This window comes from Epinephelus fuscoguttatus, linkage group LG8, assembly GCF_011397635.1.
Source record: "Epinephelus fuscoguttatus linkage group LG8, E.fuscoguttatus.final_Chr_v1".
NCBI classification, from domain to species: domain Eukaryota; kingdom Metazoa; phylum Chordata; class Actinopteri; order Perciformes; family Serranidae; genus Epinephelus; species Epinephelus fuscoguttatus.
In genome coordinates this window covers 3,244,663-3,271,706 of record NC_064759.1, presented here as the reverse complement: position 1 = coordinate 3,271,706, position 27,044 = coordinate 3,244,663, and the positions used below count along the sequence as shown (strand labels likewise).

Sequence of the window (27,044 nt, the reverse complement as noted above, 5' to 3'; positions counted from 1 at the left end):
CTGTTTTCTTCCTGTTGTGTCTCTGTAGGTTCATTCTTAGTGTTAAGCGCACTGAAGCATGATTGTGTGATTTATAGTAGGATTATTGAAGATATAATTCTTCCCTCATCTGCACAACATCTGCTGCATGAGGCTATACAGCCTGTCACTCTTACATCTCTATTTCTACATCTACTAACTATCTCTGTATCTACTGTCTCTGACTGTCTCTATTTTCAATGTTTCTGTCTTTGACTTCCGGAGACTAGATACATGAAACTGTGTTAACGTTCATGGCTGAAAGTGTGTATGATCAAAAACAGAAACATGGATACTGTATGTATTTATTTAGTCAGATTTACAAAGCTGTGTATACGCCTGGTCCTGTTTCACAAATCTTAAATCATGGTGGACAACCCGTTCTCTGTCCGAATGTAATCAGTGACGTCTGGCGTCAGATGCCGATGAAAAAAGCTGTCCTTTTACGTCAACATGATATGCAACCGGTTGCTGTCATTATATAACGTCGCCTGGTGGTGTCAGGTGGAAACAGGGCGGGACAACAAGGAAAGTTAAGGCGTTGGACGTCTGAGTTGAACAGGCAGAAGGGGGTGGTGGATGGGTCCAACAACCACGACTTTCATCTGGGAGGCTGGCTTCACCTCCTGCAAGATTATAAAGCCAAACCCTGTTCTTTTTTCCTACACTCAGCTATGTGCGTGTGTTTGCAAGATGTAACCATGCGTGTTAATTCACAGTGTTGTACCTACGTAGTTCTTTTATTTTGAAAGAGACTGTATGCAAACTGTACATTTCCTGTGAAAACAGAAGTGTATTTTGAAAACAGACCAACACACCCAGGGTACCTTGGACATCGTATCTTGGAAGTAGAAAGTCCATGACCAAACATCGATATGTGACAAGGTAGGAGTGAGGAGGTGTTGTTGTGGAGCTGGACACAATTCCAACGTTACAGTTCACAGTAAATGGATGTAGAAACGCCCCAAATAACCCGTTTGTATGTCGGCCAACAGAGAGACCTGTCAGTAAAAAGAACAGCAAAGATGTATCGTTAATTCTTAACATGACAACAGTCATCACACCAGCCATTGTTAAACATCAGAAAATGATTAGTCAGTTGTGCTCATGTTAATAAACACTTTGTAAAGTGTAGTCACTGAGAAGTGACTGCTCAAATGTTAGTAATAATATATGAAGACATGCAGCAATCGTAAGAAGTCTTTAAAAGTACCTTCGATTTTTGCCGCAACCTACCTACTCTTAAAGTGCTGTGGGTCACAAGTGGTTGTGTATCAGAGTTCAAGTATCGAACAGCCTCAGGATATGTGCTGTTCCTGAGGCGAGATGTCCTACGTCTGAAACCCTGGAATCTCCTTCCAGAGAGGAAAGATGTGAAGATGGAGCTAGCAGGGTGAGAGGAGTCGGCAATCACCATCTGGGTCTTGCATCTGGTACATGTGGCATATATGGAGGAGAAAGAGGGAAGTTTACAGCCAGTGCTTTCTCCAATGGTCCCCTCTGAAGGCCATCCATCTGTTTCAATCTGCACGTTAACAAAAAAGGTCAGAGTTGAGTGGAAATGCAGGAAATTTGAGGTGTAGAAGCTGGTCTATGGATGAAAACCAAATAGAAACAAACATAGTGAATAAATAATGACGTATATGAAGCGTGTGACTAAAGATTAAAACCCTTAGATCTGTGATCTAGAGACTGTGACCAACCGGCTGTCAATCAGTGGAACAAATTGAAACTGTAGCTCATCCTCATTCCTGCCCACGTAATGTCAATCAATTTCAATCAATCAATTTCATTTATAAAGCCCAATATCACTGAAGTAAAAGATCTGATTACTTCTTTCACTGCTGCCTTGAACCAAGACACATAAGATGGTATCGATCCTCATCGAACTCTCTGCAAGAAAGCAAATAGGCGTATTTCCCAAAATGTCTGAATGTGCCATGACAACAGATCCAAAGTCACCTGTTAGCTGAGTTGGGTACGTTAAATAATCCAACACACCGACAGGAACTGTGACGAGAACACAGATGATTTGTTTCTTAACGTGTTGCTGCGTTCACAAACACACCTTTTATCTTTAATTGCAGCACAACAAGTAGCTTCAGCTGCTGGCTCCCAAAGGTCAGCACGGGTCAGGTCAAAGGTCAAGTGATGTGAATGTCCAGCTGCAGGCTATGCATACCACACATACATCAGTACAACACACCACATAAACACTGATGGATAAGAAACACACACTGTGATAATATCAACATGGCTTAACTGTGATAAGATTACTTCACAGTTTAAATCCTCTTTCATGAGGTGTTTACGTTATTTGTCTCTGTGTATATATCATAGATCTGCTGCAAGTCAGTGCGTGCATGTGTGTGTGTGTGTGTGTGTGTGTGTTTGAGTGATGCAGACGGGAGAGAGAAACCTTTTTTGGTCAGAGTTTATGTTTCTAAATGTACAGTCATTAGCCCAGAGAGTCAGCGGAGGCAGGAACCAATCAGATGATCAGATTAGGATCAGCACTGTTGAGATTTTAGGATGCAGGTCACTCCCCTCAGATGCTCCCGCTGGCTCCTTCAGGGAGCTGATTTTTCCCTCAGCTGACTGGATTTTCTGTTTCTGGGATTTCCTTCATTCCTTAAAGTCTGCAGAGATGGAACGTGTTTCTGGTTTCTATGTGAGAAAATGAGACTCAAGTATGAATCATAACTTGGCAGCAGAGCGATCTGGTCCCTGTCCTGTTCCTCTGGATGCTGAAATGTGTGTGTGTGTGTCTCCAGTGTCATTTATATTTTACCCATATGAATTTTAAGAATGTAGTCAAGTTAAACAAAACGCTGCCAGTAAAATTTAAGTGTTTCTTCAACTGTGCTTATTGTTGGTCGTCGATTGAAGGGATGACTGTCGATTGTTTCTTCCTCCACCGATATGAAGGCGATTTTACCTAACTTAAAATCAAAAATAAGATGTTCTAAAATAATCTCTAGAAGCTGCATCCTCCTGTGCATTTAGAGATGTTTCCGTTGTTTGAATAAAGGAGACATCGCTAGTATAAATAGACTTTTTAATCTTTAAATATTTAAATTTAGGGATGCAGGATAATATCAATATCTGCTGATAACAGCCAACATGCCTTTTCTTAATTTGCACAATGAATGAATATTACATACTCTGAGAAGTATTGTATTTCATGTGTGTTGGCATGTTCAAGAAGATGAAGAGTTTCATTAGACGTTTACAGTGTGTGACCATCATCATCATCATCATCATCTCAGAGCAGAGAGCAGCTGAGCAGATGTGATGGTGGTTTTTATACAGGATGTAAACTGCATAATCCAAATGTTGAGTCTGTAAAGTGAACTGATGTAAATAGAAGACCCCACTAGCACGTGCATGCACACACACACACACACACACACACACACACACACACACACACACACAGTGATGTGACAGCAGACCAATGACTCTCTCTGTCGCTGGATCCGGTTGTGGCTGGCTGATAACTGGTGAATTATTTCCTGTTTATCTGGTGTCAGGGTGGAACTTCGTCTCAGATCAGGAAGTCTCTTTGGTTTGTTTACTGACGGATCATTTTGAAACCTTTAAACTCTTTCAAAATGTATAAATTATTATTTTTAATTGTAGTAATTGTATCGATAGTCAGTAATGGAAGAATTGTGGAACACCATTTTGTATAAGTAATGCCATACACATTAATGAAAGCAGCAGGAGTCGTAATGTTAATAGCAAATTAGCAGCTGTTTTTGGAGTTACAGTACTAGTCTAGGAAATAGTAGTGGTAATCTTACTATATAATGATGAAAACTCTGTCTGTTCCACGTTTTTCTCCTCACTGACTTGGTCAATCCATGTGAAATTTGGCACAGTGGTAGAGGGTCATGGGAGGATGCCAATGAAGCAATATTACATCAATTGGCCAAAGGGGGGCGCTATAGCAACCCATTGAAATGTCAAACTTTGAATGGGCATATCTCATGCCCCATATGTCGTAGAGACATGAAACTTTGCACAGAGATGCCTCTCCTCATGAGGAACACATTTGCCTCAAGAACCCATAACTTCCGCTGATATAGATTTTCCGCCATTTTGAATTTTTTGAAAAACACTTCAAATGGATCTCTTCCTAGGAAGTTTGAGCGATCTGCATGAAACTGGGTGAACATAATCTAGGGAGCAATATCTAAAGTTCCCTCTTGGCAAAAGTTGGAAAACTTACTAAAACTGAGCTTCTATAAGGCAATGAATATTGCGGAGGGCGTGGCTCATCACATAAAGGTGTAGAACATCTCAAGGGTTTCACCCATCACCACGCAACTTTGTAGGCATATGACCACACATAATCTGAGGGGACCCCTCCATTATTGACCCCATCAAACAAAATGGGGGCGCTAGAGAGCTCATTTCTTATCTAGGCCTAACCGCCATATGGATTTTTACTAAACTTGGTAGATATGTAGAACAGGACGCCTCAAGGTGACTGGAGAAATTTAACTCTAATTGGCAACTGGGTGGCGCTATAACAACAGAAAAATGCTTCAAAATGGCTAAAATGCGACCGATCGCTGTGGCTCCCCCTGTGGACCAATGTTGGTGTTGTTTTCTAATGTTTGGTATGACTAAGTCATGGTATGGCATGCTGTACATAATCACGGAAACTGTCAGTGTGTCATTCTGTCAGTCAGTCATTCTGTCTGTCCCACGTTTTTCTACTCACTGACGTGGTCAATCTATGTGAAACTGCACATAGGCATTGAGGACTGGCATAGGTAGAAGGTGACAAAGCTACCAATGGGTATGGACTAGTATTATTAATTACAGGAGTAGAATAATGGCAGTAGTCATCAGCGATACAGAACTAGTAGTAGTAGTAGCAGCAGTATTGAGAGTTGTTAAAGTAGTGCTTGTACAGTAGAAGTAAAAGCAGCAGCAGTAGCTGTGATAATAGCTCAGAAGCAGTAGTATAAATAGTTACTGTAGTAGTGCTAGTATCTTTTCCTCGTACAGTAATAGCTTCAGTAGTGTTACAGTTCTTATTAATGTTGGTTGAGCTCTGTGTGGTCAATAACATCTGTATCGTCTCCCTCAGGATCATCAGACTCTCTGGGCCTCCTGTCCTCCTGCTGAAGGGCTGAAGATCCAGACGCTGAACCTGTGCCAGGTATGACATCATCACTTCATCACCTCATCAGTAACACCAACAGTCACAGCTGTGAGGCCGGGAGTCACAAACATCTGACAGCCGTTTGGTTTCTCTTTCCTCTTCTGGAGCTTTTTGCAGTTGTTACTTTGCAAATTCATCACCGCAGCAGACTTTCACTGTATCACAAAGCGTACGTTCAACACATGAAATGAACCATAAAGCCTCCCGTGTTTAACAAACGTGTCATTGCAGCCACTTGGATGTTACTTTACGTGCTTTAATCCTGCCTGAGAGGGGTTAACCTCCTCTAGTTATGGTCTCTGTGGTCAGTTTGTAAGAGCTTACACTGCAGCTGATGTTGGTGGTCGGCTGGCACAGAGAGAGGAGGTTAGTTTGTGGTTCTTTGAGGTGCTGTTTAGTTCAAGTTGTGACTAGAGGTAATTACAAAATCAACTTTCTCCATGATGTTTCTGCTAAAGTGTTCTGTTGAGGAAATTCATAATGAGGAATTTCCTGCAGATTGGGGTCAGCCTGACTTTAAATGCTGCCGCTTTAATCAGCTATTTTTCATCAATGTTTCACAGTTTGTACTAAAGTTGTCCCTTTAACACGTCATTTTTGTCATTTTCATGGTAGATTTGACCAAGAGCGCAAAGAAATGCTGCAGATCAGCAACATCAAACAAAGTCAGAATGCCGTCAAGTCATAAACAAGAGAGTGGAAAAATAAAAATCTTTTAAACCCATAAAAGCATCTCAAAGACCAAATTCCTTCTCCATGATGATTAACAGGTTCAGAGGGTTCAGACTCACTGAATCCAGACTAAACAAATCAAACAGAGCTTCATGCTGAGTTTGACAGAATTCTCATCTTATCACATTAACAGATCAGAATAAGAAGCTGGTGTTTCAGCCCAGTTCAGCTGCGGACAGACAGTAAGAACAGATCAGACAGTTACTGAAGTTCAGGCCTTCGACACAACTTAAGTGTTAAGTTAAAGAATTATTGTTTTCCTTCTTAGTTTGTTTCTTTCGCATTTTGAGGCCTGAGCAGTGAAAGTATTCTTTGATAGACTGAGTTATCGTGATGTTCACTTACAGCAGTGACTTCTGGAAACACAGCTGGCAATTATTTTGAATTGTGGAGACGTGAAATCCGCAAACTTGTTATTTCTGATGTCATATCAGCCGTAACTGTAATGTTCTGACCTATCTGACATTACTGCTGTGCTTATTTATGTTTGTGTCGCTTTGCTGTCATCTTTGATAAACCAAATCTACGGGCGCAGAAGCTAAACACGGGGGCCAAAGCAGTACAAATATGTCTTAGGTGGCTGAAATGTATTGTAGCCACTGCAAAGAAAGAACAAAATACGCTGGCCTCTTTTCTTATCGACAAGTTGAGGCGAAGCTGACCCTGCAGCTGCACCTGACGCCGTCTTCCACGGGTTGTTGTTCTTCTGTTCTAGTAGCCTTCTTCTTCCTCTGGCATTTAACAGCAGACTAGGACACTTGTAGATGTACACACTGCCAAGTTAGGTCTGGCACAATTGCATCCACAGTGCCTATAGTACTGGAGAAAAATGAGTACTGTCACATTTTCAGAATTTTGGAATCGACTTTGTACCGAAGTATCAGCTCTTGTGACATCCCTCCTCTCATTAAAACATCTGGCGTGTGCTCAGAGAGCCGGTGGTTAAATACCGTTGATGTGGTTCTTGTAGTTGCTAAGACTGTGCAGCTCTTTGAACCTTAAATCATCTTCTCCTTGGAAGCAAAATAAAAACAGGGAATCAAACTATACCTCAGGGACAAAGAAGAAGTCTGATATCGAGCAGCGACGTTTTTATAAACGATAAACGGCTACAAATATGTTCAGACCCTGCTGGTGTTTCTGGCAGCAGAGACCTGACAGGGGTGAAGTCATTCCTCTCTGCTGTTACTGTATCTGAGAGCAGTACCTCGCTGCATTAACGGCGGGCCATAATTTATTCTGCTTGTTTTCTGTGGAGACGAACATTATCAGAAACCTCAGAGGTGACTCGCTGTGAACTCTGGGAAACCACAAGTATTTTCAATCAGCAAAGCTTTGGCTTTCTTCTCGTGCAGGGCTGAATGAGCAGATAACGTTGCAGAGACGACTAATGAGAGGATGTCAGATCCACTCGTGCATTTCACTAATTTAGTCTCATTAGAGGAAAGGCTCTCAGAGATTTACTGAGTAGATAATTATGAATTTATTTATTTTTCACTTTCAAAAAGCTGCTTTCTTATTTAAAGCTCCATAAAAACGTCCTCTCTGTTCTAAAACTACCTTAAATGCAATAATCTAAAATAAATGTGGTGAACGTCAACATTTTTAAGAGGACAGAGCTGCCAGACTCGAGCTGGATGGAGGTTGATGGTTTTCATGTGGTCTTGCAGCCATGTTGGCGTTCCTCAGTGAACAGTTGTGAACAGCTGGATGTTTCTCTAAACTTGAGATCTTAACACACACGCGTAATGATTTGTCTGGTTCTGACTTTATTGTAATCAGAAGTTCATCTGTTTGTCAGCATGTTGGCTAAATAATGTGTCTGCTCAGCTCGCCATCACTGTATAATCAAGTATTCCGATCCATGACCAGAATTACTAACACCACACTGTGTGAACACTCCACTGTCCTGCATTCAATACCGCACTTAAGTAAAAGTATGTAAGTATTATCAGCAGAAAGTAAAACTGTGTACAGTAAAATTTTCCCTGTCAGTGTTTTCCTGTTCTGTCTGATGTTTTAATTCCTCCATGCCAGCGATAGCCGTGGCCAGAGGCATTATGTTTTTGGGTTGTCTGTCTCTCCCTCCATTTCCCCCAATTCTCAGAAACACAATATCTCAAAAAAGCCTCAATGGAGTTTCTTCAAATTTGACACAAACGTCCACTTGGACTCAAAAATGTAGAATTAAAAATGCATTTTTGTATTGAATTACTCCGTGCTTAGTAACCAGGGACAAGAGTTGCACATTTGCCATGGCTAGTAACCTGTATTGCATCTACTTTACATATGAAGCAATCTGTTATGCAATTAAATAAATAAAATGAACTGATTAGATTTTAGTGGTCAAAAGTCAAGGTCACTGTGACCTTGCGATATCTTGCGATAAACGCGATATATTAAGAATGTTTTTAGGGACATATCGAAGTTGGCACAAACGTCCACTTGGACTCAAGGATGATCTGATTAGAATTTGGCGGTCAGAGGTCACTGCGACCTTGTGCCCATCTCATTCTCATGAACACGATATCTCAAGAAGGTCTTGAGGGAATTTCCTCATTTGGTCAGATACTAAATTGGTGACACCAGTCTTAGGCGTCCACCTATCAGTCTTTGTGCTGTTGTGTCTGTGAAGCGTTGATGTTCCAGAATATGTATTTAAAGCACTGTCTGCTATCATAGCTACATATGAGTCTGGACAGACATGGATGTAAACTGTAACTTGACTTGCTTGCAGAGGCATACAACTGTAGGGCAGTCATTCTAGTTGGATTAATGTTGCTGCTGCATTATTTTGTATGTTGCATTTTCCCGCTGTAGATGTTTAAGGTTTGGCTCAGGTTTGTATATTGTTGGGTCGTTTAATCTACAGCAGTGCATCATGGTCTATGAGATCATCATATGTTTGTAGCGTGGCTGTCCTGTGAGAACCACGTATCTATAAAAAGTCAGAAAAACAGCCTGTTTTGAGCTCTGTGAGGACGAGTTTTCCAGCTGTATCAGCGGTGTATTTTTGTTACGCTTAGAAAGTGATTAACAAAAAGTAAACTTTACAAGCACAAAATGTTTCTACAGAGACTGACAGTATCAAGGGTTACATTGTTCATCATTTGTTTGCACGAATTAGTTTTCCTCGAACGTCCACAAATTCAATTTCTTTCTTCAAACTAGCGTCAAGTTTTTGTAGCAGAAAAAGACTGAAGCTAAAGGCTGTGGCTTGTCCAGCATCAGGAGCGTTAAGAGCAGGTTAACACCTCCGTTTTAGTCAACAGGAGCCCTGATGTGTGAGATGTAGCATGACGGTTACCTGTTTCTGAAAATGGACTGTCACCAAAGGATTCACATAATTTGTCGGGAGGAGCGTCAGAAAAATCATCTCACTAAATGCATGAATTCTTCTTTACAACTTTTAGGGTGAAAAAGGTCAGGCTGATGTAAAGTTAGAAGTGAAGACAATACAAACCATGTTAAGTCAAAGTCTGAAAATTTGGTTAAAATTTGTGCCAAATTTGAATGGAAACCTGGCGAGTAATTCACTAGATTAAAGTTTATAGTCAGTTCATATTTCTACAACAATATGAGGTATTCAGAGGAACAATTTAAATTTTTACACAAAAATGAAGCAATTTCAGGGCACTGTTACTAAATTCATCAGTAAATTTAGGGGAAAAGTGACGAGTCTGTGTGCACAAATTAACTTCTGATACATGCAGTCTCCATAGAAATGCTTCCTGTTGTGTTACTTTGACTCCGTAAATTATATTTTTACATCAGTTGGCCTCTGCATGCGCACTTAGCAAAGATGCTAATCTCAAGGATAACAGGTTGAGGCTTTGTCCTGGTGGACTCTTGGTCAAGACGCAACATACAAAGAGATTTTAACACCCCCGGTTCAGTGCTCGCTCTGTATAGAGTGAACCATAAGTTACAGAATTCAGTCCCTCAAGTTAATGTTGTAAAATCATCATTTTCATCTTAACTACCTCTCAGCTTTTAATTCCTCATACATTTTGACTTTTGAATCAGTTTCAGTTGGCTGGCTTTGGCTGCCAGCACACATGCTGCTTTGTAAAATGAACAGTCAGTCTGAATGAGCTGCTTTGGATTGATACAGTCTTGATTTTTGGTCTGAGATACTCAGATTAACTTCAGGTCTTTGTGACGTGACATTGCAGAATAATATTTGATGGAGTAATGGATTGTTTCTGTGTATAAGTTTCTCATTCATATACTCAGGTTAATTACAATAATTGTATCCATTTATATTTTACCCTTGAACTCCTCCGCAAAGGCAGAGCGACCTCGGTTTGTCTAATGGCACGCACTTTTCAGATTCCCAAGTGTGGAGTCATGGCTGTTTTCCATCAGCGCTGGTCCAAACATGGTCTCTATACGTTGAAAAAACAAATTCCTTGGTTTAGATTATCCAGAGCATAAACATCTGCCTTTCAAACAGTCCAATCAGCGACAGCAAATCACATGAGAGGGAAGAATAACCACAGCTCTGGTGTTTAGTCGTTTAAAGCACCGGGGGCCACATCCAGGGGCCCAGGGGAGCCGGTGTGTCCTTGGTGTTTGACGAGAACGTTACAGCATACAGCCGAGGTTTGCCTTTGTTTTGTTTTTTTTTTCAAACAGAACAGACACATGTTAGTGTTTTTCAGCGCGGTTTAGATTTACAGCACACTGATTATTAGTGAATTTAAAGTGGAAGGAGAGAGTTTCTGCTCTCTGACTGACCTCCATGTTGCTGCTCTCAGATCAGTTTCCCACTCTGATTTCTCCTTTGGAAAGTTCACCTTGTCATTCATGTATTTGGCAGTTAGTAGAATCTATTATATGGCTTCATATTTTTTTTTTCAGATCACTCCATGCAGGAAAGTATTTAGACACCCCAACATTCCACCCATGAACCTGATGAGCACGATATCCTTAAACTGTGGGCATTAACATGCTGCTGTGTATCTCCTTCAGTCTGTCTCTGCTGCACAGCCAAAGTATGAGGACACGTGAACATTGCACATTGCACATTTGCACCTATTTACCTTCTGGGAAATCTAGGGCTGCAACAAATTATTGTCATGATTGATTAATCTGCCAGTCATTTTCTCAATCAGTCATTTGGTCTGTGACTCTGAAAACACATCAAGCGGTGGTGAAGTGCAGCATCCTTCCATGGCGAGCTGCCACGCAGTGTCTTTGGGAAGCCGCAGCGGCTGCTCTGAGCTGCAGGCGTTTGATTCTGCGGTGAGGTGCGGCTGAACTAAAAGTTGGGGATAGTTTAACTTTTAGCGACAAAGTGAGGCCAGAGAATTCGCGCAGCCAATCAGTTCACCCGGGTAGGGGTGTGTCTTATCATCTTGTTTGTGATAATACCGGTATAATTTTTAATATCATGTAAAAAAAATGATATTGTGATACTCACGATATTTGGGCTTTTTGACGTATTGATGTCATGCTTTTTGTATGGTGGTTCCAGAAAGAGCGGCGCCTTCAGTAGTGTGGAATAAACCGTGGCGTCCAGAATGTGTTATGAAAAATGAGAATACTGCATCACATGGCAATGTTGCCCAACCGTTGTTAACGGTTTTAAAGGCAGAGTTGAGCCACTTCGGTGTCAGTGTGAGACAGTTGGGACCCCGTAAGAGTTAGCTGCTGCTACAGTGTTAGCTTGTGCTAACAGGACAGAGAGAGCAGGATGGGAGCGGCTCACGGAGACGGTCCGTTAGCACTGTGTCAAACAGCAGCAACAGCTGGTTGTCGATTCATTAGCTGTTGCTGCTGTTGTAGCTTTTGCTAAAGGATTCATTTTTTGTTGATCATCTTATCATTGCAGCTCTGATGGAATCAAAGCAGCAGCGTTCTTTTTGCCTCTAATGAGCCTGAAACCTGCAGATGCGTTTAGCATTGAGCTAGTGACTGGATTTGTTCATTCACAAGGTTTTTGTGTTTGTGTTGTTGTTTTTTACATCAAAGACAAAGTTTTTAATGTTCTTGCTTTATCCTTTGTACATGGTTGCCAGGTTTTGGTTAAAGTTTGGGAAATCAATAATTACAGCAAATAAAACACAGGTGAGGTGGCTTCAGGTACAGGAGCATTATCATGCTTAAACAGGAAAGGAACTATCACAAACCGTGGACAAAGCTGGAGGAACATTGTTGTCTAAAATATCACTGAGGGCTGTAACATTAAGATTTTCCTTCAGTGGAAATAATAAACTCAAACCAGAAAGACAAACATGTAGTGTAACGCTGACAGCACGCCAGTGATCAGAGCTCTTGGAATATGTTGTTGTTGAATGTTGTTCAGCAACAGCTGAAGAGTTTGGCTCGTCAGGTGAGGCATCCAGTGAGACAACAGGAAAGACATCAACAAATTTTGCAATAATTATTTAGAATCATCTTTAATTGCTTGATGCGATGGGTGGAGGAACATGTTAACAGCGGTGCTGTCCAAACATCGAGCCTCTTCACAGTCACATGAATGCAATCAGCGCTGCTCAGATGTGCAGAGACGAAACAAATGACTCTGTTCAAACATGTGCTCGCAAGATGTGAATCTGAGAGTGGAGGTCACAGTAATCTCTACCTCATTCAGGGTCAGTCTTAATTGGAGTGCTGGTGAGCCTCCAGGGTAGGCCTGCCTCTTGGTGGGTCTGTGAAGAAATGCCGACAGCTGATAACAAACACTGTGAGAGCAGCTGTGAGCTCAGAGTGTTATTGGCTTTTGTTTTATATGTTTTCCTCGTTAAAGGAGGTCTGTGTGAATTTTTAACAGGACGATTGTTGTGATCTTTTTTACGGCCTTCGCTCAAAGCTCAAAGTAAAACAGATGAAGTATTGAGATTAGAGAAACTTGTTCCAGCTGTGCAGGTAATCTCTGTGAAGCAGCCATCTGAGACCCTGAGCTCAGAGACCTGGAGCTCCTCGACTCGTGTTCTGTCTCCATGAAGTGCTGTAGAGTTGAGTTGGTGGAAAAGCCTTGCAGAGTCTTGGTTGTTTACAGCTTTTAAAAGATGAATGGCATAAACCATAGTGGGACGTGGGTGGTGGGCGGATACAGTATGTTGAAACCAGTTTATATTTTGGCACCTGGTTTTGATTCAGTGTCATTCTGTGTCTTAACTTTGGTTACGTTTTAATCATGTGATTGTTTTAGTCCACAGAAACTCTAGTTTTCATCATCATGCATTTTCATGCCTCTGTGACTGGAGACATGATGTTTTGATTTTGTCCGTCTGTCTGTCCCAGTCTCGTGAATGTGACGGCTCAAGAATGCCTTGAGGGAATTTATTCAAATTTGGCACAAACGTCCACCTTGGTTTAAAAATGAATTTGTTAGAATTTGGTGGTCAAAGGTCACAGTGATCTTGCATCCGTCTCATTCTTTTTTTTTCCCAATCAACTTTTCATTGATATTTTGCTCCAGGAGTAGCAAAAGACAACAAGACAACACAATATGTGCGTACATAGTAAACAAAACTACAAAAGAAAACAAAAGATCCGTGGTGATCCCTCCTTCCCCATCCCACGTCCGTCTCATTCTTGTGAGAGCAATATTTCAAGAGGGCCTTGAGGGAATTTCCTCAAATTTGGCACTAACATCCAAGTGGACTCAACAATGAACTGACTAGACTTTAGTGGTCAGAGTAGGGATGGGTAAGATTTTAACGAGACTAGTTCTCTTACTGATACTGCTTATTGATCTGGTAATTTGACAGTACTCTTACTGGTTCTTTTTGGGGGGTTTTAAAAGAAGAAAGTGAAACAAATTAAGAGCAGAATTAACGTTGCTTTATTTCCTGTGCATCTAAGTTCAGTATATATATTAATATCCTGCAACAGCATTGTTTTGACTTCAATTTCAATTTTCAGTTTCATTTATAAAGCCCAATATCACAAATCACAGTTTGTCTCAGAGGCTTTACCGCATACGACATCCCTCTGTCCTCGGACCCTCACAGCTGATCAGGAAAAACTCCCCAAAAAACCTTTAACAGGGAAAAAATGGTAGAAACCTCTGAAACCTGAATGAACTACTATTACAGAGTATAACATATCTGAGGTGGATGTGGTAACAGGAGATGAACTACAAGCTAGGTGGTGGAAACAGTGCGTGTCTCCATCTGTATGTGATGCACTTTCGCTAGATGTTTCCAAGGATTGCTCGTGTGTCTGCCCTCACATGCAGGAGTTGCTGAACTTGTGGCAACAAGCAATGTCAGCATCAACTCTTGTGAAGTATAACCATACTGTAGAGTATTTTGTTCTCTCTGCCATTGTCACTGACTGTACGTGACACAGAGTGGCAGATATTTGGTCAGATACTGAACTGGTGACACTCATCTTAAAACTGTGCTGCTTGTATAGATCTTCTGTGCTGCCGAGTGGAAGATGTGTGTGAAGCATCTGTGTTGTAGAATTTGTTGCTTCTTTGCAGCAGCAGCCATATTTGAAGCTTTGTTTACTGTCATTGTTACATATGAGTCTGAACAGACATTGATGTAAACTATAACTTCAGCTTGACTGGTTCATGGATGTGTACAACCACGGCAGTAATTCTAGTTTTAGAAATATTTCTTGTAACAGACAACAGCTGTCGGCATGTTTGATGTGTGTCCTCTCCAACAGTCAGAAGCTGGATTCACTTGTTTCCTGAAACAGTGGTCTGCGACTTTTTTGGCTCGTGATTTCTTTTGTCTATTTTTTTTTTCTTTCCTTTGTCTTTATTGGATGGATGACTGTGTATAGGCATGTGTCGGCTGAGAGAGGGGTATTACTTGCAACAAAGCACCCACTGAATCAAACTGAATTATGGATGTTGCGGTTAAGTGGCATGTGCTTTCACCATTCAGATACCAAAGCAAGAATTTGCAAGATTCCACCGCAGCTGAACGACAACAGCCAATCAGAGTCAAGGAGTCTCTAACTCAGCTGTCAATCATGTCAGTCACTGCTTGTAAACTTTGGTCAAGTGGTCAAACCAGAGAGCGCTGATCAAATATGAATCAAGACGATGTTTTCAGAAACATATTTCGTGCACTGTTAAGCTGTAAAATGAGAACTCCTCGGCTCTGATTGGTTGTTTTCTTTAAGCCGCGGTGAGTTCTAGCAAATGCCGTTAGAGGTACCAAAAAGAAGAGGACCAGGATTTTTTTCACAGATTATCGTCCTCATGTGCTGCTGTGTAGATTTCGTTACAGCAAATATAACAAAATTTATACTTAACCTTTCCTGACAGTGACCATTTGAAAAGTATGAGCAGGATTTTATGTAATACAACACATAATGGCAGAAATGTAGAGGAAGTAGTCAGTGCTTTGAGCAGTGCTCCTAAGAACAGCTTTTTGTTTTCAACATTGCATCACATTATGTACCAGAGAAGCCGCTGTCTCTGACCCGCTATGGTACAACATATGGTAGTGGGTGGTAACTAGTTTCTGTAGTTTTATGTTTCATTTCACATGTGGAGGAAGATTTAGATGGTTGACAGCCGACATTTATTCTTTCCAAAAGCCTATAAATATGAAAGTTAGCCAACTCAATGTAACGTCAGTCTACATCCACAGCTTTTTATGTTATTTTACCTTTTAGCATGCAGGCTGCATGTTTCTGTGTCCCGGCTACTTTGCTGCTGGCTTTTGTCTGATTTGCAGCCTGATCATAGATAAATTCAGTCCATAAATCTGATGTTTTTTTTCCTCCCAAGAACAGATAACGTTAGCTAACAGTACTGGCACAGACATAATGTTACTGAAATATAAGATGCTGTTCTGTCTGTGGAAGAAAGTTACTGTTTAATAGGTCACAAATAAGTCAAAGTATTAAACTTAATGATTGAAGTCATAATGGGCCCTTCACCAATAATACCATTATATAAATGCCATTTAAAATTTATAAGCAGAGTGATTCAGGGTGTCTTGCTACATTATTCCACAGACTGAGCTTAAATTTTGTATCAAATCTAAATTTAGTTTTAGTTTTCCCTCTTTGAATCCACTTGTCTTCAGCTTTTGACATCTGCAGCCGAAGTTAATAAAGATCTGTATTTAATGTTGGCTGAGGAAGCAGAGAGACTGCAGCTCTGATTGATCGTGAGTGCTCTGTTGAACCGTCCAAACTGTTGAGTCCTTTTGAGAAGAGACCTCTGATATCCTCCAACACCTTCTGGTCACGTCTGTCGTCGCTGAACATAAAGAAATTCCACCTGAAGCAGTTATGTCATGACACTGACAGACGCGTTTTCAAACGTGATTAACAGCCGACCTGACTTGTTAAGTGAAGGCCCACAAATATGTAGCGTTGTGTTAATGAGAGAGTAAAACCCTGACCCACTGCCCCGTCTAAAGATCAAACTGTGCTGTTCATTCCCACTGAAGCTCTGCCAGTCAGCTGGTTTCACACAGCACATTCCACAGAAAGAGAAAACACTGAGGACAATAAAAGAAAAGAGAGAAGACAGACTGCGTCATTAGCGTCCCCCTCCTGGTCTCCACAGACCAGAGTTCAGACAATCTTCAGACCCCCGGCAGGACAAATCTGGACTGACTTCAGACGAGAACTTAAGCAGCAGCTTTTACTCCCCAAAACTGGCCCTGATTCATTATTCCCCTCATGCAGAGTCACGGCAGGGTGGTGGGCGTGAGGGCCTGAAGCATGAGAGGCAGGGATCATCCAAACCCCATTTTGAAAAATGCACATAGTCATGTATCCTGGGCTGTTTTTAATCCATTTACCATAAAGGTCAGAATAAGCATGTAGCGGTAGCTGCTTTGACCGCGGAGGAGATGTGAGTGACGGCTGGTTGATGGCGTCCTTTCCTCAGTCAGCTCTTGTAATTCTCTGGTGGTCCAGCGTCTGATGTTTCAGCATCGCCTCGGTCGCCAGGTTGACAGTGTTCGTCTCTTTCAAACAACTCAACTATTTCTGACAACCTCATTTTTTTCTCAGACGTCGCATGGCTCTTTGAAATGTTTTTTTGCCCCAACTCTAATAATAATCTTAATATCTATATATTTATTAAGTATAAAAAACAAATGAGTGACATAAGTAATTCCTCGTCAGTCCAGCGTTATAATGGTAGGGGAAAGACTGTGTTAACCCTTTGAAACCTGGAGTGACATCACATTTCTTGTGCTGCTTTCAGGTGCCTTTCGCAGGTATGTAAAGTTTTGACCCTTGGAGCAAACTGGTTTGATATCTTTCAGAAACATGGGAAAAAAGGCAACGAGCAACTTGGTATGAAATGTCTCACAAACTGCAAAAACAGAAATAGATTTAGAAAATAGTTGTTTAAAAAAACTGGGGGAAAAAGAAAGAAGCTAGGGAAACATATTTATAATTATTTTGACATATTTAAAATTATGGTGCAGAGTTATTATAATTTTAAGCACTTTTTCCAGGTCTTTGTTGTTGTTTTTTTACTAATTTTCTTGTTTTCAATTTTCTCCTTTTGCTAATTTCTTGCAAATTTTTGGGTTATTTCTTATTTGATTGCTCACAGCATTCCTGTCATGCTTTTGTAGGAAAGCCAGTTTGCTGTCAGGTTTCAAAGGGTTGAAATAAAAGTGAAATGAACATGAGCAGCCATTTGTTACGCCACACTTAACTTTCATTTCAGCATTAAGGCTCCAACTAAATATTACTTCTGTTATTGATTAATCTCCTGATTGTTTTTAATAACTTCTTATTAAAGAAATGACGACAGTGGAAAGGAAACAGAATAGTTGAGAGGAAACAGATAGAAGCTCCCCAGCAAGCATTTTTTGGTTTAAAAAACATCTAATAGCCGTCTACATGAAGACCTGACATCTAGGCTAAATCACGGCTGAATTTGGGCTGTCAGTGAAAATTTGGTAGACATCTAACCATAGCCAAAGTGTAGACATCATCAATTATACGGCTATGTAGAGACCATGTCCAAAAAATGGAGATAAACATATTTTAATTACTGTTGACTCTCCATACGTGATTGAATATCATACAGCACACCATCTACAATGGCGAAAATTACATTTAATCAATTTCAAAATTAAATGGGCTAGATTTGGGTGACATGTAGCTAGACTAAATCGGAGCTAAATGTAGCCAATACATTTAAATCACGACTATTGCTTGCTGGGCCAGTCGTTCACCACCAGCCCTGCACATAGTCACTTTCACTGAGATCCTGGCCTCCACCTATTCAGCATGGACAAATCTCTTCATGGTGTGACCATCGCATGAATCAGTTCATCTGATCTAGGAATGTAGGACAATGACAAAGGAATGTGGAGAATGGGAGCACATCTGTGCACACCTGCCCGGTCAGCTGTAGGGCTGGTCAGTGTCAAAAAGTCACCAGTGATTGAGTGATATAGTCCGCCCTGTCAGAGCTTTAGATGGAAGCTTCTCATCGCTTTGAGCCTGTCTGAACAGGATACTGACCTTCAGCTGACCTCTGAAGACTCTGGTCAGCCCTGTAAGGACCTGTGTCCACCAAGTGATTGTCCTCAGGAGAGACACAGTGGCAGGGGGCTGGGCAGCGCTTCATCCCAGCACTTATTTTAATCAGGTGATATGTGTGGGTTTGTTTCTGGGACAATAACATCTTGACATTCATGTTAGCTAGGTAGCTAACGCTACATTAACAGAGGGTTGACTACAGAGTTGACAACATTCAGTGTCCGGCCGATCTGCTCCCACAGAGCTTTTCTGTTTTTGTTGTGACAGTTTTGGACTGTCTGGGCTTCTTTGCTGAGGCTGCTGCCCCCGTGACCCGGATAAGCGGAGGACGACGAGTACAAGTACGAGTTTATGAATGATGTATCATACAGTAAGTAAAAGAGCAGCAGTGACATCACCAGCACCTTTCTGAAAAGTACAGAGAATTCTGACAAGAAGCTCTCGGAGCGGCTGCACCAAAAAAGCCGGAGCACTCTGAAAAAAGCCGCCGGGCGCAGCACCTTTTGTTTGGTGGAAGCATGAAAGCACATAAGCTTTCCCCTCTTTGGGAACAACTGAAAAAACTGGCACCCAGAAAAAGCGCTGTGTGGAGCCTGACTTCAGCTCTAAACAATGAGGCCCCTCGTTCTTTACCATCAAACGCTTCATCTATACAATTGAACCGGAAAGCGCTGTTCAAACCCTGGCTAAATAAATAGAGTTGGAGCGAGGCGCGGAGGTCCGTGTAAATAGATTTGGATGAGTGAATGATGCAGAGACCCTCCTCTCAATCAGCCTGTCACTGGAGCGCTCTGCCGTGATTACCTTCACATGCTTCACATTAAACTGACCCCCATTTCCTCCGCTTGCAGGGGCCTCCAACATTTGGCAGGTGATTAAACACAGGCCAGAAACATGTTTGTGGGGGCGGGGGGCTGGGCACGCATGTAGCCACGTGCATGCACACATGGAAGCATGATCCAGCTTAACACCCCCACATAAAAGGAGGCGTACACATTCAGCACAAGTGCTGGTTATGGTTACTTTTACTGCGCTGCTTTCACACTCTGGAGGGGACAGAGTGGTTTCACTTTTCAAACATAATCCCACTCACCTTGGAAAAGAATCACAGCTCAGTTTCTCTGAATTCTTTAGCAGCTGGTACCAAACGAGCAGGCACAGGCTGGAAACATTGGCTTCCAACTCTCCACTCAGTTAGGCAGGAGGATGATCCCAGTAGAGGGAAGGTAAATTAAATGTAACGCTACACCTAAAATTCAGTCTGCTGTGTGCTGGCAGGAGAGAGGAGGAGGAGGAGGAGTGGGTGGGTTTCAGGAACAAAGAAGAGGAAAAAGATAAATTCAAAGGAAACATTTAAGAGTGGAAATGTTATGTTTGTTTCCAACACACAGTACAGTTTACTCGGCTCAGCAGAAAAAACACAGACGTGGAAATGTAAAAGATTGAAAAACTAAAGTAATATTCACACATGAAACTTGTTTTTTGAAAGTTTTTGTGCTGCTGGATTTTGATTTAATGTGAATAAAAGATGAATTTTAACAAATCTGTCAAAGACATTCAGCTGACATTCAGTTCGTGGTATTCCTCCTCTGAAACTAACTCTACTGTACGGCTGGCACGATATCAGATTTTCACCACACGATTATCAATGCAAAAGGTTTACAATAACAATATTATTATGATATATACATAGAAGATTTAAAAAATAAAATAATGCTGAGTGAGAAAGAGTCTGTAGCTATAACTGTTGCACAAAAAGAGCACCTACAGTTAAGATAAGGAGACAAGACAAGAAGGGAAAGAAACATAAATGATTCAGGAGGTGATGGATTATTTAAACGATATTATCGTATGGGGTCAGCACGGTGGTGCAGTGGTTAAACTCGCCTCACAGCAAGAGAGTTACGAGTTCAAATCTGCCGTTCGGCTGGGGCCCTTCTGTGTGGAGTCTGCATGTTCCTGTGTCAGTGTGGATTTTCTCTGTCTTCCTCCCACAGTCCAAAGACATGCACGTTAGGCTAATTAGTTTCCCCCAAACCCTTTCAGTAACCCTTCAGACATGGTACCTAGACCCTCGGTGTGTTCAGACAGTCCTCTTAAATGTGGGCGGGGTTGTTGTCACTCACTGCTCCGTCCAGCACTCGCTGTATTTCCTCATCAGCGGTGACACAGATGGAAGTCTGCACCTGGTTTATCATCCACAGAACGAGGCTGCACGCCCACATTTTCACAACAAAATAGAACAGGCTGCAGTGAGAGTCTCTCTCCATGGGATATTTCAAAATAGCAGCTTTGTGCATTTAGTCCTTCTCAGGCAAGCTCAGGGGTTTAGTGTTGCTGTAGCCCACAGGAAGTGAGGATTAGAATATATGACCTTCACATAATCCGCTCCAAATGAATCTATATTTTTAAAGTCATTACTAAAAGTGTGTGTCATATAAAAACTAAAGTGATGGTCAAAGTTGTCACAGTGAAATTTAAGGTGTGCTGATGGATTCACGTCATCAACTCATGCATTGAGTAACATTACAAGTTAACGTTCCACCTTAAAAGTTGCCGGCAGTCGGCCCAGTGAATGAAGTTATTTTTTTCTCTTTCATTTTATAGTTGTAGTTTACTGATGTATGAACAGAGGTTACATAAAACCAGAGTAACCGTCCTCTACTGACCAATCAGACTGCAGGGTTTCTAGCTCCACCTTTTAGTACCAGATCTGTGTGCTAGGTACCCCAACAGAGGGGGGACCAAACATGGGGACGCTAAGGAACGCTTCTGTTGGGACCATCCACAACTTTACACTGTGGGAACAGAAAAAATGTCCAACTGAACTGTACTGCTCGGTGGAAACGGAGCTTATGTGCCAGCTGTGTGATTGTCTGGTGATCTGTCCAGGATGTAGCCTGCCTCTCACCCAGTGACTGCTGGGATAGGCTTCAGCCTCCTGCCTCAAAAATCCAGTATGATTTGTTCATCAGCTTGTGATGGTGCCACATGTGTTTTACTGCTTCTTGTTAAATAGAGATGTTTGCATGTCACAGATATTTTAAATGGTAGTGGATTTAATGGAGTTTAAGGTGTCAACAGCTTTGATGTCAGTGGCAGTGAGAGTAGAGAGGTCTCTGTAGCTCTGCTCTCTACATCAGTGAGCAACAGCATCAAGATAATTCACATGACATTTAAAACAGTTTCCTGTTGATCTGACCTGTGATGTGGCCAGACAGTGTCTGCTACCCTCAGATGACAGGAAATGGCACTGTTAGTGTTAAGCAGAGCCAGATGCAGAGAGAGGACGACTCTTTCTCTTCTGGCTCTTGTGCGACAGAAATGGTTTGAAGTCATCTGGCTGCTGGAACTGCAGGATTCTGTGCAACTCCAGAGGATGCTGGGGAGAAAAAATGGAGGACATCAGCACATTGTGGGAGTTATAATTGACTCAGTGGTTTAGTGAGAGCAAGAAGTATTTGTTTCTCATCAGTCTTTTCTCTCTGAACAAACTAGTCAAGGATACATGACTGATTTCTCTGAAAGAAGGAGGACTGTGTAGGAGGATTCATATCCCTTTTCTTAATTAGTTCTGCATACACAAGAATGAATCATATGTACAGTGAGGCCTTGATCACACACAAAGTGTTTCAGCAGCTGGAGGCAGCTTTTTGTAATAGTTTATAATGAGAATGAAGCATTTTGCTCACTGTTTATGTGTTGTGATGCGCCTCACGTTTCTGCGCACGAGGCATCTGGTGTTATTGCTGGAGCGCTCTGAACTCCTGAACTTCGGCTCAGAGTGGAAAAGCATCCCACGTCAACTCCTTTGATTTGAGAGGCGGGCCTTCTGTGGTGGTCACAACAATGAGTTTACAGTCAGTAAATAATGGAGGAGAAACTGGTGGTAGTGGTTGCTGGATACCCAGAGCTATACAACTTTACAAACCACAGTTAGCACCATCTCAGTGGAAAGCAGCAGGTGTAGAAGCAGATAAGTGCAGTACTTGAAACGCCCATCATGGAGGAGAAGCTCCTGGACCAACTGGTGGTACTCCCCATGATCCAGCCTCTTTTTTAGGGTCTCATGTACCCACACAGATCTCTGTTTATCTGCTGACAGCCTCTCATCCTCAACCACAGCTACAGACAGTACCCTCTGCCTCAACATGTCAGGAGCAAATTTGACATTCCTGCAACTAGTTATGTATGCCAATTGGGGATGTAAATCATCATGACAGCGTATTATATTGATTCTTTAGACAATGATACAATATTTGAGATATCACAAAGTCTGTCACAATATGATTTCTATTTAACTAAACTCAGGGGCCTGCAGCTGACATGAGACAGTATCATAGACCCATTTAACGTAGTCAGTTACAGGAGAAGCTGCCACCCCTTTCTTTTTTTGCTTTTGGCCTTAAATAATTAAAACAACACATAAATAATTGTAAATAATAGTAACTGCTTAAGGGCAGTAAAGTTAACTTTATATCAACTCCATTAACGCTCATAAAACAGCACAGAGGTTAAGTTAAGGTTGATTTAGAGTTGTGTGTAGGCTCTGTGCAATAGCCTATGCCACTGTGAGCATTTCTACTTGTGTGTGGTGTGTTTGTTTTGCTCTGCAGTTACACCTTTAAAATGCTAGTTGGCCATGGTGTCTATTCCACTGTGTTTTCCCCACAAACACAACATGTTACTGTTAGCCTAGTGGCTAGCAGACTTTCCTCTGCTCGTATGAAGCCAGGACAAATCACACACAAAACTCGAAATGCTAAACTTTCCTCACAATTTATTGTTTCTTATCTATAAAATTAAAGTAAGTAAAAGCTTTGTTTCCACTGTGGGAAATGGTTTCAGCTTACAGAAACAGACAGGAGGTCTGTGTCACCACCACGTGTAGTTACATTTCTGAGGAGGTGCACATAAGGCTACAGAGTAGAGTACACGTCCACACAGCGCCTACGCCATAGGTATGGCGTTAATACTGTGCAGGTAAATCTTCCATTTTATTCCAAACCTTGGGCTTTGACCGTCAGACCGTCAGACTGCTGTCTTTTCTAAAAGTTATGCTATGGATCGATGATTTCACTTCAGTGATATTAAATAGTAGGTCACTGAAGCGATACATCGATCAAGATTGATGGATCGTTTCCCTCCTAATTTTGACTGTTACAGTCTGTTCCACAACCTTCCTGTAAAACACCATTGACCTCCAGTAAGTCTTTAATCTGCTGAAAACTCTGGAGTCCAAATTTCCAGTGAATCCTGGCAGCTCCTGTCTGAACAGACAGAACGACTGACTTCATTTCGTCTCCATGGAGAGAATTGTCCTGTCAACTTCATCATCACCTCATTGACTTTGTCTCATTGAGCAACAGATGTTCACCAAGCTGATCATCAGCTCATCCAAATATTCTGTCAGTATGTGAAAAGAGTCGCGCTGCTGCGATCCTCAGACAGCACAGCTAAGGAGAAAACGTAGGGTGGATCAGTAAATGTGGCTGAACACATCATGCATAGGACACTGGGTACAAGTTTAAATCGGCTCTGAAATAAGATGCAAAATTTAAAAGAAGACAATAAGATGTGGCTGGCATGGTGGAGCAGTGGTTAGCACTGATACCGTGTCAGCGTGGGTTTTCTTCAGGCTAGCTAAATTAGGTTAATTGGTGACTCTAAATTGTCTGTAGGTGTGAATGTGAGTGTGAATAGTTGTCTGTCTCTATGTGTCAGCCCTGTGATAGTCTGGCGACCTGTCCAGGGTGAACCCTGCCTCTTGCTCAATGACAGCTGGGATAGGCTCCAGCCCCCTGCGTCCCTCAACAGCATAAGCGGCTATAGAAAATGAATGAATAATGAATTACAATAAGATGTGTTTCACAATTTAATATTCAGTCTTAATTAAAAATGTAAACATATAAACCATAAAATGTATTTGAAGATTAACTTCTAAACAGCTTGTTGCTCTTTTCCTGTTTGTGCTTTTTGCTCTCTCCGTCCTCCACCATGACAAAAACGTATGTGCTACACATGCAGCTACATACATCTTCCTCTGATCCAGTGGCTTTGTGTCTGAAGCTGCAGCTTCCGGCCGTCTTTCAGGAAGTTAACATTAATATTTCAGGATAAAGCTCTGATCTTAAGAGATAAGACGTCAAAGCTTTCTGGGGCTTGTGAATGTTTATCCTCAGCTGGCTGTTTCCACTTGGTCACAGCGTGTTGGTAGCATTCGCATGTTAGTGCAGCCGTTCTCCAGCTGCCACCGATCTGTCCCCGTGAACTGATTCTATTCATGAGGAGGAAGTTAACTCAGTATGCCAGGAGGATTACTCTAAGTACCCCAGTTAAAAATAGGTTGACTGTTCGGAGATGGTTGAAAAAAGAAAGGAGACAGAAGACAAACTATTCGGACTCGTCTGCCAAGTGCAGATGTGGAAATATCTGGCTGCGCAGCAGCTGCATGATATGAAAACTAGCAGAATGTGGAATAATACCTGATTCAAATAAGTACAGTGGTAATATCATATCACTTCAGAATTATTTGTTTGTACCAATGACTGTATGTAAGGATGGAAAACTCATCTCTACTTCCCCTCACTTTGCATAACTGAAGCCAGAATATTAGAGATGCACGATAATATCAGCACACCATTGGTATCGGCCAATATTGGCTTTAAAATGAACAGAATTGGCCAACATGCTTTTTCTTACTTTGCATAATGAATGAATATTACATACTCTGAACAGTATTTCATGTCTCCATCTGCTGGTGGGTCGTCATTATAAGAGTATGTATGTATAATATGATGTTAATTCCACTACAGAAGAGACTTGATGATGATCACTGAAATTAGGTGGGAAAGGGAGGATAATCAGTATCTGCCAAATGAGCTGTTACATTATGGGCATATCAGATATCAACAAAAAGTCCAATATCCTGCATCCCTACATATTATCACAGATAGAGCTGCTGCCATCTTGCTTCAGTCACGTCATTTGAGGCCACAGTCTGCGCAATACCAATCAGGATGTTGAGCCGTTGTGTCAAGGTCCTAAAATCAACCTGCGTAGTTGTCCCTCCATTGTGACATTAGAAAGTGTCACATTTATCTTGCAAGTGTACTCTTCTTCAACGTTTGCTTTACTTCCTGGATTTTTCCCACATGGAAATTCTGACCAATCAAGAGCAGCTTTCTCACCTCCTCTTGTAAATGCTGCCGTGAGAACACCAACCAACTCTAGGCAATTATACAACTTTGGAACAACATGAGTCCCTGATTCAGACCACAGGAGACCACTCTAGGGCTGACAGCAGCCTGAGGGTCGTCTCACCCGTTAAAGGCGTAAAATGCCTCCTAGTCCACTTGTGCACAACGATTTGTCTCTAAACGCAGCTAAAGCTGAGTGAGTGGCTGATGCTGCTGGAACACCAGCGATCACTGTCCTGTGTTTCCCAGAAAAAAAAGGAAATCAGGGTTCCAGAAAGGAATGGCAAGGGAAAGAAAGCAAGCTGACTTTTTTGGGACAGAATCATGGTTCAAGAGAAGAAGGGTGGGGGCCCCACAGAGACTGCTTACGCAAGGGCCCAGAATTTCTACTGAATTTCTACCGAATTTCTGCTTGCTGGCTACGACCTTCTGCTGTGGGATGTAGTTAGCAAGGAATGCTAAAAGGGCAGACATCTTTAGTCGATTTCATACATGTTCAATCACGTGTTATTTTGTTTTGGAAAAATGGAAAAATGACACCAACCTCAAACATCTTTGGACTGAGATTCACTGAGACATATTGATATACTCTATATTGATTCAGCTTCAGTTGTTTTTGTTCTCATGTTTTGAATTGTACAGATTCTTACAGGGGGCGAAACGGTGGTGTGGTGGTTAGCACTCTCGTCTCACGGCAAGAGGGTTGCGGGTTCGATCCCGGGCGTGGGAGCCCTTCTGTGCAGAGTTTGCATGTTCTCCCCGTGTCAGCGTGGGTTCTCTCCGGGCACTCCGGCTTCCTCCCACAGTCCAAAGACATGCAGATTGGATAACTCTAAATTGTCCGTAGGTGTGAATGTGAGTGTGAATGGTTGTTTGTCTCTATGTGTCAGCCCTGCGATAGTCTGGTGACCTGTCCAGGGTGAACCCTGCCTCTCACCCAGTGTCAGCTGGGATAGGCTCCAGCCCCCCCGCGACCGTCAAGAGGATGAAGCAGTTAGAAAATGAATGAATGAAGATTCTTACAGAAACTGTCTTTCTTCCCTTTTTTATTGCTGTGTTATTTCCTATTTCACTTGTTTTTGTAAAGCATTTTGATTTGAGACATAAAGTGGTATTAATATTACCCCTGGTGATGACTCCCTCCTCTGCTTTCTCCCCCAGTAATTCCTAATTTGTTGTATTAACATAAGTTTAATTTTCCTCTTCTGTCGGTGACACACACACAGTGGACACTGACACAGGGTCACACACACACACACACACACACAGGGTCACACACAGTGCAGTGATGAGGTTCATCTGCAAACATTTATTTTCTGTGCTGTGATACAGACTCCGACTTTGCAATGCTCACTAATGATTTATTCAGTGTAATCCCGGTGTTGCAGTTATGGTCTTATGTCACTTAGAGGAGATGGGTTCATGGCAGCGTGCATGGAGACATAATTATTGATAATTACACAGATTTTACA

The 27,044-nt window shown here is 41.8% G+C and overlaps 2 protein-coding genes across 2 annotated transcripts in view; both read left to right on the top strand.

Annotated features, from left to right (window-relative positions):
• The window catches only part of LOC125893893 (DENN domain-containing protein 4B-like), a 224,515-nt gene extending 200,443 nt beyond the window's left edge, over positions 1-24,072 (top strand). The window contains exon 30 of the transcript XR_007449940.1: positions 24,026-24,072. The gene's annotated coding sequence lies outside the window, so the exon portion shown is untranslated. The remainder of the gene's footprint in view (positions 1-24,025) is intronic.
• col6a4a (collagen, type VI, alpha 4a) overlaps positions 1-27,044 on the top strand; it is a 114,195-nt gene that overhangs the window by 22,929 nt on the left and 64,222 nt on the right. Inside the window, exon 5 of the mRNA XM_049584908.1 lies at positions 5,123-5,194. The gene's annotated coding sequence lies outside the window, so the exon portion shown is untranslated. The remainder of the gene's footprint in view (positions 1-5,122; positions 5,195-27,044) is intronic.